Raw genomic sequence first — 16,509 nt, 5'->3', positions numbered from 1 at the left:
ACAACTCAGGGTAGCTTGTTCAAATGATAGGACTAATGTTAAAGGGGAAATCCCGCCATTGTGGTACGGATACCTTTGAACCGAGTACAATCCACGGGGAAATTTTGGTCAATAGATTTTTTAATTTAGTTTTAATACGTTAAGTTTAGTTTTTTTGAGAACTAGAGATTCTTCTAGGCGATGGTCTAGCAACATAATAGGGACAGATTATTTTAATCTCAATTCTATCGTCGAGCCAAACAGCTGAACTTGGCCTACCAATCTTTTCAAGACTGTTAGCTCTGTCAACCTCGTAAGGTTATAGACGTGATTTTATGTATGTATGTATGTACATTTAGCTTTAACGATCAATTTAAAAAAAACGGATTATTTTGTACAAAACCCACGCAATATTCAGTATACTCTGTCCATGTAAAAATCAAATCAGGAATACGAGTCACGCGCAGTATTTCCGTGTCGGCGGCATTTTTTCATATTTATTTCAGCAACCGTTCATTGCCATGACTCAATTGATTCGAGTTAATAGTCCCCTTTTTTATTTTATTTCTCGATTTCCTTATAATACAACTTATCAATATTATAACTCTTTCTGACTAAGTCTAAGAGACTGGCGAACAACGCACAGCCCAAACCGCTGGGTCTAAGGACTTGAAATTTGGCATAAACGTGCCTTAAGTGGTCTAGGGGTACACTAAGAGAGGATTTCCAGTACTTACGGGAATTAACGGGATTTTTTTTACGGGCGGAGCTGCGGGCGTCAATTATTTACTTATTCGCTTGTTCACTTTCTCGCTTGCTCGCTTATCGCTTGCTCGCTTGTGTTAATGTAATTATTAATAGATTTTAGAGTGCATTGCGTACTCACCACGGCCGAAAGTTATATTATGTTATACTTATTAAACGTTTTCTATTTTTATATTTTCTAAGAGGTTCATTCAAGTTTAAGTTATAGCAATAGTTTTAGCCTAATTTAGTTCATACTTCAAGTAATGTCCTTATCCTCTCATTTGTTCAATTATAACAATTTATGTATCTCCAATAAATACCAGTAATAATACTCGTATTAATAATCCACTGGCACAAATGGGAATATTCCGTTTTGGCAAAACGAAATAGGTACTTTTTACATACGTTTTCCAACGAAGCACGAGTTATGAATATAACAAAGTCGATGTCTTTTTGCACGTTTCCAGTGTCGCTTATACACTAACAGGATTTACAACTGAAAATAGTTCTTTTGAATGTGCTTGTACGACGAATTCGATATTCTTTTCTATTCAATTTATTTATGCTAATGGAAACATTAGTTTTAATCCTTAAATATCTTGCAGCGTTGATAAGTTTTATGTTAGGTTACTTAATGATACTGATTATTTTTAATGTAATACATAGATTTGAGTGTTATTGACTTCAATCTGCCTGGTGGTAAGCAAAATGAGGCCTAAGATGTTGCATGTAAGCTCAAATAATATTCACTCTTACCTTGAAAATCCCTTAGTTGTATGAATCACATACACAAACATAATTTTACAGAAAAGAGGACATTGACTGACTGATTGGCTGAATATAAACGCTCAGACTAAATTGCTAGATCTAGAGTCCAAAGATTAAAATTTTGCATGTGTGTTCCTATAAGTAGTCTAGCTAAGATAAAATTTCCAGGAATCCTCGCCAAGAGGGAAGTTAACGGGACTTAGGGTTTACGCAAATCATGTCATTGAAATTTAATCATACATACATATAATCACGTCTATGTCCCTTGCGGGGTAGACAGAGCCAACAGTCCTGAGCGGACTGTTGGGCCACGTTCAGCTATTTGGCTTTAAGGCTAAAAAAAGAATCTCAAGTTTGTAAGCATATCCCGTAATAATTTAATCATTGATTTAAAACCATAAATCAAATCGCAATATTTATTTGCGAGTGTACGCCAGTGATTATCACAGCGAATGGCACTCAACGCAGCAGATGATTTAAATTTATGATAATATGCGCGAATTCGAATTAAAATAACAGTATTCGTTTACGAACTAGACAGCCTGACATGCTATCTGAATTTGATACGTGTGTACTGGACTGTTTTGGAATTAGTGCTTGCGTATGATATAATAGTGTTTTACACAGCTTTGCCCGCGCGTATTAAGCGCTACTTACAAACGACTATAGATTTTTCGGAAATCCCACGAAAACTATACATAAATACATACATATGATCACGTCTATATCCCTTGCGGGATAGACAGAGCCAACGGTCTTGAAAAGACTAAATCGCCACCTTCAGCTATTTGGCTTAAAGATAGAATGATAGAATTGAGATTCAAATAGTGACAGGTTGCTAGCCTTTCGCCTAAAAGAAGAATCCCAAGTTTTTAAGCATATCCCTCAGTGGCCTTTTACGACATCCACGGGAAAGAGATTGAGTGGTCCTATTCTAATTTTTTTAATGGTGCCTGGAACCACACGGCACTCGGGCAGTCAAGAAGAATTCCAAGTTTAAAATCAAAAGTAAAACAAAAATTCGAAACAAACATTGGTTCTCATTATTAATACGAAGTAATCATATAAACCTGGCAGAGAAACAAATCACAGTTGTACACTCCCGACCAATTTATCGCGGCGTTATGAGCCAAAACTCGAATTAGCGCAATATGACGCCAGTTTTTTGTCTGCCAGTGTAAAAACAAAGGTAAATGATGCGGTTCACAGTTTAATGGAGGTCGCGGGATATCATATAACGTAAGTGATATAGCTCTACACTTTAGGGTTATGTCGCTTTGGATATAATTATGAATGATAAGCTTTTGCGCGGGGATACGCTCGCGTGGAATTTTCATGAAAAATACTCTATTTAAGGTTTTTTCTGTCTCTATGACAAACATCATCTAAATCGGTCTAGGTATTATACATTGCCAAAACTACCAGCCGATAAACTTTACTAGGCGTTTTAAATAGCATAAAATAACTCTGTTCTTACATTTATTTTATAGCAAGCATTGGTGAAGTACAGTTGTGAAAATGTTCGAGTGAAAATTTTTTGAAGTATCACAAAAATAACATGCATACATATAATCACGTCTATATTCCTCGTGAGGTAGACAAAGGCCGTGTAGTTCCTGGCACCAATAAAAAAAGAATAGGACCACTCCATCTCGTTCCCATAGATGTCGTAAAAGGCGACTAGAGGCGAAATTCAAATATTGACAGGTTGCTAGCCCGTCACCTAAAAGAAGAATATCAAGTTTGTAAGCCTATTCCTTAGACGACTTTTACGACATGCATGGGAAAAGCATGAAGTGATCCTATACTTTGGTATCGGGAACCACACAGAAAAATACGCGTAAACAAAATCACCTGAAAACGTTATAATTTTCTAAGAATGTTTGTAACACGATTTTCTTACTCCGAGTCATTATAAGTATTATCGGCGATAACTTTCTTAATGAAATTTCCAGCTGTTCCCTCGCACCTGTTCCACTCTTTACTGGGATCTGATATTAATTGTTTAATGAATAATTTATGAGATATTACCAGAGGGAGGATTATTTGTCGTTATCCTGTCATTAAGGCGATCGTTAGTAGAGGAGGCGTCTCCAAGATAGGATTGAGGCATGATGGGAATTCCTTGATAAGAAAATTATCGCGAGAGTTGTTGGGTGGAATCCATTATGGATGTGTGGATGTCTGTATGTTTGGTACTCTTTCACGCAAAAAACAACTAAACAGATTTCCTTAGATTTTTAATCAGTCTTTTTATAAAATGTATTATTAATCATGGGTTACTATATTGTTATTTGGTTACACATTTCCTGTACACCTGTAGTCTATATCTCTTGCGGGGTAGACAGAGCCAAGTAATAATGTAAAGACTGAAAGGCTACGTTCAGCTGTATGGCTTTATGATGGAATTGAGATTGAAACAGTGACAGGTCGCTAACCCGTCGCCAACAAGACGAATCCCAAGTTTATAACCCTATCCCTTAGTCGCACTTTACGACATAAAATACAATTTAAGAAGCTGACCGTATTTTATATATACTCGTAACCATAAAACAAACTAAAAAGCAAACAAAAAAGAAAAATTAAAAACATGTTAAGAACAAAATGAACAACAATATTTGTCTAGAATTTTATGAAGTTGCTAATAAAAATAACAATATAACAAAATAAAACGGAAAAATACCGTATAACGTTATATGAACAAGCATGTGTGCTAAACATTACCTTTCCTAATAGAAATATCTTTTACGACAATAATGAGTTCGTGTAGGTAGACGTCTTCATAAAAGACTTCCATTTTTTCAGTCCGCATAATTTCCGTGGAACACATTTTATAAATAGTAAAATGTATGACACGAGTGAACCAGTAATGACGTACACATAAAACAGCGTTGAAAGGTTTGATCTCTTTGGTTCTTCAATTCATTCATTCATTCATATAATCACGTCTATATCCCTTGCGGGGTAGAGAGAGCCAGCAGTTTTGAAAGGCTGACAGGCCAAGTTCAGCTGTAAGGCTTAAGGATAGAATTGAGATTCAAATAGTGACAGGTTGCTTGCCCATTGGTTCTTGAATTCTGTTTAAAATAATGATTTTTAACAACGAAACAAGCTTTACTTTTCTTGTGACATACTAGGTCCCGGGTTCAAATACCGAACAGGGCATGATGAGAAACATACTTTTTATAATTGGCCTGAGTTTATGTTTTACGAGTAGAAAATATGTAGTATCGGTGAGTAGGTATATCTCAAACTCACTTCGAGGTTAACTCAATCTGTGAAATTTGTCCTGTATATATTTATTTGATATAATTTATAGCTAGCTGTACCCGCAACTTCATCTGGGTGGAATAGTTATATTGAAGCCCTCAAGGATAAATAACTTTCCCCGTTTTTTTTTTTCACATTTTCCATTATTTTTTTGTTCCTTATAGTTGCAGCGTGATATTTCAGCCTAAAGCCTTCTTTGATAAATGGTCTATTCAACGTAAAAAGAATTTTTCAATTCGAACCAGTTGTTCCTGAGATTAATGCGTTTAAACAAACAAACAAACTCTTCAGCTTTATAATATTAGTAAAGATTTATGGTTTTAAAATATAGAATTGAATTTCAGATAGTGATAGTTTGACTTAATAATATAAAGACGATCGCTTGTGGTAAATGGTAAGTATACCACTACTATCTTCTGGATGTGTAATATTATATATGTACATATTTATACTTATTAAATATATTCTAGTTAATACATATATATTTTATTTAAACTTCTACAAACATCACACCTGTCTTCCATTGGGGTAGGCAGAGACTATGGATGTCCAATTAACACGAGCGACCGTCTACGATCCTCACATACCTCTCCCGCTTCCCCCACACATATTATTCTTTTCATGCACATTAGACAATTACGGGTACTCCTAACATCATCCAATCGAATTGCATTCTATTTGTTTTCAAATAGGAAATGAAAAGAAAAATCTAGTGTCTCTTTCTATCCGCAGTTTGGTCCTACCATTGGATACATAAGGAAAAATCTTCACTGTGGCAATCTGGCATCATAATAAACACTTCAATCTGGAGGCCTACCTCTTATAGGCTATTAGGGCACCGCCTGCAGCATTATGCCTATACGACTTGTAAACATTGCGTCGTGAAGTAATATCGATTTTGAATCTGTCTCGAATAGCAGGAAATGTATACTCTATCTCGTTATTACGATGTTAGGTTTTTATTAGCTAATAAACTCTCCACAGTATCATTATAATCGATTAATATCATATCTAGCTAGATAAATATATAAAATCGATTAATATCATATCTAGCTAGATAATAAAAATCGATTAATATCATATCTAGCTAGATAATAAAAATCGATTGATATCATATCTAGCTAGATATGATATTAATAGATTATAATGATACAGTGGCGACATCAGTCTCTATGCCACAAGACACAACAACCAATCACGAGACGCTATCAGTCAAAAACGGCGTAAAATCTAAATCGCGCAAGCAAAGATTACAAGGATTGGAGCATGCATACAACCTCCAACACAACATCGTCAGAGCCGCGTTTTCTCAGGTTTCCTCAGTACTTGGAAATTAGTGAAAATATACAGGAACTAAAGTAGCCTATACTCCTGGAGGTCAAAAGTTTATGAGTTCAATCGTACCAAGCAAAATTTTAAAAATACGAGTAATAATTATTTGTAAATTTAGTACCTATATAAATTAATGTTGATAGCATTTATATTTATTTCCTGGATTGTTTTTGAGTTATAATAAAGTTATAAAAAATAAAACATAAGTTAGTGCCATAACTTTCTCATGGATGTCGTAAAACTCAACTAAATGATAAGCTTATAAACTTGGGATTCCTTTTGTTGACGATGGGCTGGCAACCTGTCAATATTAGAATCTCAATTCCATCATAAAGCTGAACGTGGCCTTACAGTCTTTTCAAAACTGTTTGCTCTGTCTACCCCGCAAGGGATATAAAGGTACCTATATACATGTAAGTATATAATTGAGTTTCTGCTTTAATACCCACTTCCAAATGTTTACTTAACAGACATAATGGCCGAAGATAAACAGATGCCAAGTAATTTCGATTAGGATAACTATTAATGGATTTAGGCACTCGTGTCTTAGTTGGATTGCTTACTTCGATTATACAATACAATACAATACAATACAATACAATTACTATTTCTTAACGACAATAAATTACAGCAAATTCACAATCATGTATAAAAAACATAGCAGCAAAAGGCGATTATGTACTTAGCCTAAGAGCTTACATACATACGTAAATTACACCTCTTTCCCGGAGGAGTAGGCAGAGACTACACCTTTCCACTTGCCACGTTCCAAGCCACCAAGACAAAGCCAACAGTCTCTAAAAGACTGGATACATGATTACAGGTAAATTTATAATTTGCTCTTAAATTATCTTATACCCTTACTTTATTACCATTATTAAAGCATGTATGATATATATAATTATATATACATAAATAAATCACACAATGTATATGTATGATATATATTATTATAACTACATAAATAAATCACACCTTTTATTAGATATATCTTATTTTTTTATCATACATACTTGAAAAAGTGTTGACAATTTCTCATTGAACTGTTGACTGGAATCGAAAACTCTCATGAAATTAACATGACAAAGTTTTAGACCACAAGTCACTTATTTGTTCAAACGTCAAACTAGATCAGTAAGACCCGAAACTTCAAACTGATTGATCGAGGTAAGATACCCGTATCCTACTTGGCGTTATAGACAATTTATGTACTAGGGAACGACATTGTATAGCTATACATATATGCATCATTCATCGTCCAGAATTCGATTAATCAGTTCCCTAATTATATTATGTTTTCGTTGTGTTAAAATACAAAAACATACTTTTTTAAATGATATGTTTTCAATTATTTATTTATAGCCATTAACAAGTTATAATTCTTTCGGATCAGATAATTAATATAAGAATATAAGAACTCTGCCTGTTTCAATATACATAAATCATCTGGAAAGGTAAAACAAAATTGTTATTTTCATTGCAATTATTGTCATAAATTATTTGTATTAAAAAAGGGTTATTCTCCTTTGAATTGCATTATAATAACACGTAATAGTGCCGTGTGGTTCCCGGCACCAATAGAAAAAGAATAGGACCACTCCATCTCCCTTCCATGGATGTCGTAAAAGGCGACTAAGGGGTAGGCTTATAAACTTAGAATTCATCTTTTAGTCAATGGGCTAGCAACTTGTGAATATTTGAATCTCAATTCTATCTTAAAGCCAAATAGCTGAACGTGGCCTATCACTCTCTACAAGACTGTTTGGCTCTGTCTACCCCGCAAGGGATATAGACGTGATTATATGTATGTATGTATGTATAATTACTCATCAAAACATGTGATCGCCGCTATGTCTGATCTCTTTTTATAAGTATTTAACACTTTCACTGTAAACAATTAATCTAACAATACCTTAAATAAATTAATCACGCAGACTGCAACATGAAAAAGAACCCACCTAAAACGCGGTTAAAAAAACAAGTAAGTAACTTTATTCCAAGCATTATGATCTCGTGTAACATGCGTTTCAAGATAACGAGCACCTCATAAACCTAATCTCCGTCTGCGGCATGCAACAAGCAGTTTTAACGGTCCATTTAGTCGGTTGCAACGTCGCTATCGTGTCGTTTGTCAGTTTCCACGGGGCTAGGCAACAGGCGGTATAAGGTGTGGCTTCATTTATGATATTATAGTCAACCAAATTGAAATTATGCCGTGTGGTTCCCGGCACCAATAAAAAAAAGAATAGGACCACTCCATCTCTTTCCCATGGATGTCGTAAAAAGCGACTAAGGGATAGGCTTACAAACTTGGGATTCTTTTTTAGGCGATGGGCCAGCAACCTGTCACTAGTTGAATCTCAATTCTAACATTAAGCTTTGCTCCGTCTACCCTACGTACCCTACGTCTACGTTAAGTTGGATGTCTTTATGATGGAATTGAGATTCTTAATGTGATCTGAAGACTAAGGATGCATTATAAAAAGATTGCCCGAAATTTAGACAAGAACCGATAATCAGATGGGCGAATTCTAGTCCATACTAATCATATAAATTTGTGCTATAAATGACAGATAAAAAAACATTCTCTAATATATATATATAATTATATTATAACAGAAAAATTGCCATTTCACACAAATGCTTTCACCTCATCAGCACCAAAGCCTTTGATTCGAATGAACTAAACATAAAAGCTTCAAGCGGAGTCCATTTCCAACAAATTAAGTAAGTAGATTACGAATGTCCCGGGCTCCTAAATTATTCAAGTTGGTAACTACTTTAATTGCATGGAGGTAATACCTTTGGAACACAGGTGCTGATATTGATATAATTCAGATAGATACCGCAGTTGTGTGTACTTTAAAAAAACCGCCATGAACAGGTTTGAAACCTACCCGGGTGATATTTGATACGTTCTTGTGTTACGTAAATTAATTTAATTGCTAACCATTGTTTTTACTGTACGAGAAATATTGGAAGGAAACCTGCATATTTAGTTACTGGATGAGTCACGACTATACACTAATTTGAATCATTATTACGCTTACAATCTATTATACATATTTATGTTATTATTTCTTTTACAGTTCACTCTTTTCCATCACTAATCCATTTCAGTTTGGTCCGAAGGTTCTACTGGCAGAGAATGCCTCGTGGCATTTAGTCCACCTGTTAGACATTTTGCGTGTATTAACATACATATGGTCACGTCTATATCCCTTGCGGGGTATACAGAGCCAACAGTCTTAAAAAGACTGAATGGCCACGTTCAGCTATTTGGCTTAATGATAGAATTGAGATTCAAATAGTGACAGGTTGCTAACCCATCGCCTAAAAAAGAATCCCAAGTTTGTAAGCCTATCCCTTAGTCGCCTTTTACGACATCCATGGGAAAGAGATGGAGTTGTCCTATTATTTTTTGTATTGGTGCCGGGAACCACACGGCACTGGTACCGGGAACCACACGGCACGTTACGTTTACGTGTATAAAGTTTAAATAAATAAAAAAAAATATATATGTTTATATGATGCACAGCGGATGAGATATCTATTTAGATGTTTATCTATGCACAGTCTGGTCACAGCCCACCACATAAACCTGCTAGTTGCTTAAGTTGTTGGCTTGGCTTGGAATTCCTTAAATCTTTGCATTAAGCTAGACAGATACAATTAAGGACAATTACTTACTTATAAGGGATTCTTTGAAAGATATTCTTTTTTTTCACGAACGTTCCCATAAGAGAACGTGAATATATAGTTAATGTTACTCCAGAAGTTTCAGTTTACTACTGTGTCAAGTTTCATCAAAATCGGGCCGAAAAGATAGATAGAAATCAATTCCCTACAAAAAACCTCAATATATTTTAACTTGTCCATACAAATATAAATGTGGAAGAGTATTTGTTTGTCCGTCTTTCACGTCGAAACACCTGAAACCGGCCTCATAAAAAATTTACATACTTATAGTGGATAGTGCAAAGCAGGATATAGGGTACTTTTCACGCGAGCGGGGCAATGGGAAAAAGCTAGCGTTTTAACATCATCATCAATAACTTCCACCTCACTCTGTAGGGGGCGACCTGCATCCAACATTTCCCCGTGGTCTTCACCAGATCATCAGTCCATTTTGCGGGAGGCCGTCCTACCCTGGGAATTCCAGCACGTGGGTTTCACCCTTTTTACAAATATCATAGGAATCTATACTAATATTATAAAGCTGAAGAGTTTGTTTGTTTGAACGCGCTAATCTCAGGAACTACTGGTTCGAATTGAAAAATTATTTTTGCGTTGAATAGATCATTTATAGAGGAAGGCTTTAGGCTATATAACATCACACTGCAACTATGTTAAATGGAAAATGTGAAAAAAAAACGATAAAAATTAATCATTCTTGATGATTCAATGTTGCCCAAAATAACTATTCTACGCGGACGAAGTCGCGGGCACAGCTATTTGCCAATATATCTTAACCCTTTAGTTACGTAACCTTCACAAAACCATACATAGCTATATCACCACATACGTCATATCATCTGCGTCGACTTACAAGTGAATCCCGTTATTAATGATCCAAGTTTTAATTGTTCAGTGTTCGTGGAGATAATTAAACATTGAGAACTTGGTATGACAGCCAAGATGCTGGTACTGTTATGACTATAATGATACTGATTTTTGTCAAAGTCATCATGATTCGTTAGTGTTTTTTTCTGTTGTACCGTGCTTAAGCAAGATAATAATGACTTCTTTAAGCTTATTGCGTTAGTCCTAGGTTTTAAGCCTAACAGTTCTGAAGAGGAGCCCGTCATTTTGTCTTTGAACAATTGAATTGGGCATGTCAGTTGTGAAGGTCAAACGGCTACGTGTGAAAACTTGAACTATCATAGATCGTGTTCACAAGCGAACCCAGGGCTCCTTTCTAGAGCTATGAGGAGGCAACTGGGATAAACGGTAGAATGGTACATACACACATATAATCACGTCCATATCTTTTGCGGGGTAGACAGAGCCTACAATCTTGAAAATACTGAACAACACGTTCAGCTGTATTGATGATGGAATTGTGATTCAAATAGTGACAGGTTGCTAACCCATCGCCTATACATAAACGTGACGGCCTCTGTGGCTCAGCGGTACTACGCTTGTCTGTGACACCGGAGGTCCCGGGTTCGAATCCCGGTCAGGGCATGATGAGAAAAGAACTTTTTCTGATTGTCTTGGGTCTTGGATGTTTATCTATATAAGTATTTATTATAAAATATAGTATCGTTGAGTTAGTATCTCGTAACACAAGTTTAGAACTTACTTCGAGGCTAACTCAATCAGTGTAATTTGTCCCGTATATATTTATTTATTTATTTATTTATTTATAAAGAATACCGAGTTTATTATCTTAGCCCTTTTCTAGAATAAAAAAATATATACCGTCTTTAAAAATCTGAGCCACTTTTACTGCTAATTATATCCAAACTAAATCCACCCCCTATCATAATAATGACACAGATTCCTAAAGCTTAACCTGTAAGATGCCATCTACTTAATCTGGATATAGTCGGAAGTAGCTCCGAGCTATATCCAGGATATTTTATTAGAAATGACGGTTTTCGCGTTCAGAAAAATAAATTGACGTTCGTACCATTTTTACCGCTAGGATTTGTGGAATTGTGAAGTCTACTATTTTATGAACTCAATAAAAACTTTTATCGTTTTGGTAATAAGCACTCAACCGTGTAGTAGAAAGTAATAGTTAATACTACTTTGATTAAAACCAGGGAGATGAATGTATTTGACAACCAAGAATTTATGTAAGAGTCAAACACGCAAAAAGATTATCTAAAAATTGAAAATTTTACCCAACTTCGCACCCGTAGTTTTTGTTTGTTTGTTTGTTTGTAAATTCTTTATTGTACATACATACATACATATGGTCACGTCTATATCCCTTGCGGGGTAGACAGAGCCAACAGTCTTAAAAAGGCTGAATGGCCACGTTCAGCTATTTGGCTTAATGATAGAATTGAGATTCAAATAGTGACAGGTTGCTAACCCAACGCCTAAAAAAGAATCCCAAGTTTGTAAGCCTATCCCTTAGTCGCCTTTTACGACATCCATGGAAAAGAGCTGGAGTGGTCCTATTCTTTTTTGTGTTGGTGCCGGAACCACACGGCACATCATCTTTATTGTACATAACAAATTATAAGTAATACATAAAAAAGATTAAAAATAACGACGTACAAGGGCGGACTTATCCCTGTGAGGGATTTCTTCCAGTCAACCAGGTATTTCAAAAAATATATTATGTAAAGGGATAGTAGCTGCAGCTAGGTACAATGACAAAAAGTTTTTAATCATTTATTTTAACTTTATTGTACAAAATACAAATGTATAGCACAATTGGCGGACTTAATGCTTTATTTTTTCAAAGTTTTTTAAATAGTTCGTGACATTGGAGAAACGACGGATAATTTAAAAAAAAATGTCACATTAAAAAATAATATGAATTCCTTAGTTAATGAAATAATTTTTTAGAACAAAGATTTCTAATTACATTATCGACAGAACTAAACGAGTGGTAAATTAAGTTGCTGAACCGACGTATAATTCTGTATAAAGATGCAATCATTCCGATGGGATCACGCGGAATGACGCCGAGTTACGCACATTACAGAGGTTAGGGACACACGGCCGATAAGATTTGAGTACTTGCAAAGATGAGAAATGCTCGTCGACGCAACCTATGAATTATTGTAAAAAATTAACTGTTTGTCTTGAAATAATTAAAAGTGTCCAGCGATGTGGTGTATAATAATAAAAATCTAAATTTTGCGTCACAAGAACAAACTGAAATTAAAATCTACATTCAATTACCTCCACAGTTAAATTGACATGTAAATGCAATTTAAAATAACTGTCTTATCCTATACAAACGCATTATAGAACTCCTTTGACAAATTCCCAGAGCAAAGATCTCTTTGCTTTACTTAAAATAGTTAAGAGGAAAGAAAAACATGATTGCTTCCTTTTTTTGTACTGATTGTAAAAGTCAATTTAGGGGAAAGATATAAGGCGATGTCTGTAAATCATTTTTCATTATTAATATACGTACGTAAAATATAAAGAGATGGAGTGGTCCTATTCTTTTTTGTATTGGTGCCGGAACTACACGGCACCAAAACAAAAAAGCTGGTCATGTGGCAAATAACTAAACATATCCGTGACAAATTACACAGGATGAGTTAGTCTCACGTAAGAGACAAAGATATAAAATGTTTATGCTCTCCGTCCGCGACAACAGTGTGTACTAAACAAAAATAGTCAGAGAGCGTCTCCCTTTACGGATGTTAATGGCTGCTATTTGACACTCGACGTTGACAAATAAGAGTCTTCCACAGCCGTGCTAACTGGTTAACCCCGCGAATCTCTTGTCTTGAGGTTATTCTGAAGAAAAAAAAAAATTACGAAATAAAACCACAGCATCCGTTCACTGAATAACCAAATGTAAGATTTTTAGATAACAATTATATTTTTAAATTACAAATTTCAAACTTATTTAATTTCCATATAAATCAATTTATCTTAACAATGTATTCTCTCGTCCACAATTCTATTCTAAATTAAGATAATTGTGAAGTTGACGTTATTGAATAAAATGCTGTAATGCAGTTTGTTACCGCATCTTCTTTATGACGCTTTGAAAAAGGCAGTAAAATCAGTTTTAAGTAATTTATTTGACGTTAACCAATGTTGTGAAACTAAAACATATGACAATTATTAAGTGATGTTGAAATGTCACATAATAATGAATAAAAATTTTGAATTTGAATACGCATTCGCATAATAATTATAGTGCATGTAACATAAATATTGTATCTTTACATACTTCGTATTTTATTGCACTAAAGTTTTTCCGTGATGAAGTTTATTTATTTATTTTGGTTTAATTTAAGGTTTTGATTCGAATCTGAAATGGAAATGTAAAGGAAATAAAATATTGAAATGAAAATGTAAAAGCACTGAGTTTAACTGTAAAATATAATTTGAGATTTCGTTACTACATACATATTTTATACATACATAAAATCACGACTCTTTCCCGGAGGGGTAGGCAGAGACTACCTCTTACCACTTGCCACGATCTCTGTATACTTCCTTCGCGTCATCCACATTCATAACTGTCTTCATGTAAGCTCGGCGGTTTCGGGTACTTTTGACCTGACCCTTTACCAGGACGTCCTTAATTTGATCAAGATACGTTCGTCTAGGTCTTCCCACTCTGACCTTTCTCGACCTATAGTTGTAGTAACTAAAACGGTTTTATAGTTTCTTTCCTTCTTCATGCTATTCAGAGACAAATCCGTTCGAGAATAGCCCCCCTAACATTGTTTCTCTAAACTTATTTCACGAAAGGAAGAAATGGCAATCCGAAGACCAATCATTTCTGGAAAATAGACACTATCGGATCGTGTATCAAACATATCTTGGAGGGTTGATTTTTCGATTGTCGCCACAGAGGAAGAAATTTCATCGTGAAATTCTTTGGCTTACTTTTACTGCACATTTTATTGAAAAATAGTAATAAAAGTATGCCAGGGGACTAAGGGATAGGCTTATAAACTTGGGATTTTTCTGGATGGGCTAGCAACCTGCAACTCGTTGAATCTCAATTCCATTGTTTAGCCTTACAGCTAAACATGGCCTTTTATTCTTTTCAAGACTGTTGGTTCTGCCTACCCCGCAACGGATATGGACGTGACGACTGTATGTATTGATAAATGTAAATTCTTTGGCTTGGTTCAACTGCAGATTTTGTTGAAAAATAGTACGATCAAAAAAAGTATCCGTTGCTTGGGATCGAACCCGGGTCCTCCAACGTGTAAACCGATCGCTCTGACCAATAGGGCTTAACGTTGCCTAGCGACCATCTTACAGGGGAAAATTATTTTGGGCGATAATATGGAAAAACGAATTTTCCGATGGGACCCAGCTTAATCGATTTTCACGACCTATATTTCAAATTTCAACGAAATCGTTATAGCTATTTTCGCTTCAATTTATAGAAGGTTTTTGTGTCCAATCCCTATTTTCATACTAATAATGTGAAATTTTACTAAAAATAATATCATCATGGTTCAAATTGATTCTAATCAAAGGGCTGATAAACTTTGTGCCCTTTTACTTTGATCTCGCTTACTGATCCAAGGCCCATCTCGGCGAAGGAATGAATATCCTGGATTATAGGACTACGTCACAGGGGTTTTCAAATATCAGCATAAAATGTACTAAGTATTACTAAGCACTAAATATATATTTTTAATTTTATTTTTACTAGTTTTTACCGGCAGTTTCATCTGCGCGAATTTAGGAATACCTGCAAAAAGCACCGAACTCAGCGCCACCTACAAAAAGCAACAAAAGCGCCACACACTAAAGCGACGAATTTAACGCCAACTTCATAAAGCAACAAATTTATCGTCACCTACAAGACGCGAAGAATTTAGCGCCACCCACAAAAAGCAACAAACTTAACACCCTCTTCATATATCAACGAATTTAGCGTTACCTACAAAAAGCAACAAACTTAACACCCTCTATATATATCAACGAATTTAGCGTTACCTACAAAAAGCAACAAACTTAACACCCTCTACATATATCAACGAATTTAGCGTTACCTACAAAAGGCAACAAACTTAACACCCTCTACATATATCAACGAATTTAGCGTTACCTACAAAAGGCAACAAACTTAACACCCTCTATATATATCAACGAATTTAGCGTTACCTACAAAAAGCAACAAACTTAACACCCTCTACATATATCAACGAATTTAGCGTTACCTACAAAAAGCAACAAACTTAACACCCTCTATATATATCAACGAATTTAGCGTTACCTACAAAAAGCGAAAAATTTAGCGCCACCTTCAAAAAAATACTATAGTTTTTACCGGGATGAAAACTATCCTATATCTTTTTCCCAGGCAGATAATTATATATACACAAAAATTTAAGAAGATTACTTCAACAACAAACAAATAAATAAACTTATTAAAATTGCGCGTTTATGATATAACTCATCTGGGATTTTGGATGAGAAATATATACAAAAAAAAAGACAAAATTATCGCTCTCCCGTTTCACGTTATAATAAAAGGCGAAACAGCGTTTAGTTTTTCGCGCGATAAAATCGGCGTCGCGCGTGTTATGCTACGGGGGCCGGGCGTTATATTTTGAGTTTTACAATCTGTGCTGGAATAAAAACAGAGCTGATATCAAACTAGTGTTTAATTTAAAATGAAAAATTCCGTTTATTTCCCATTCGTGTGGGAGTTTCGGGAAATCAGAAATCTTAGACCACATACTAAAACTAACATGCAAATTTTCAAGAGCCTAAACCCAGCCGTTTGGGCTG

The sequence above is a fragment of the Amyelois transitella genome, chromosome 9 (genome assembly GCF_032362555.1).
Source record: "Amyelois transitella isolate CPQ chromosome 9, ilAmyTran1.1, whole genome shotgun sequence".
Lineage (NCBI taxonomy): Eukaryota > Metazoa > Arthropoda > Insecta > Lepidoptera > Pyralidae > Amyelois > Amyelois transitella.
Note: the sequence above shows the minus strand (reverse complement) of the source record.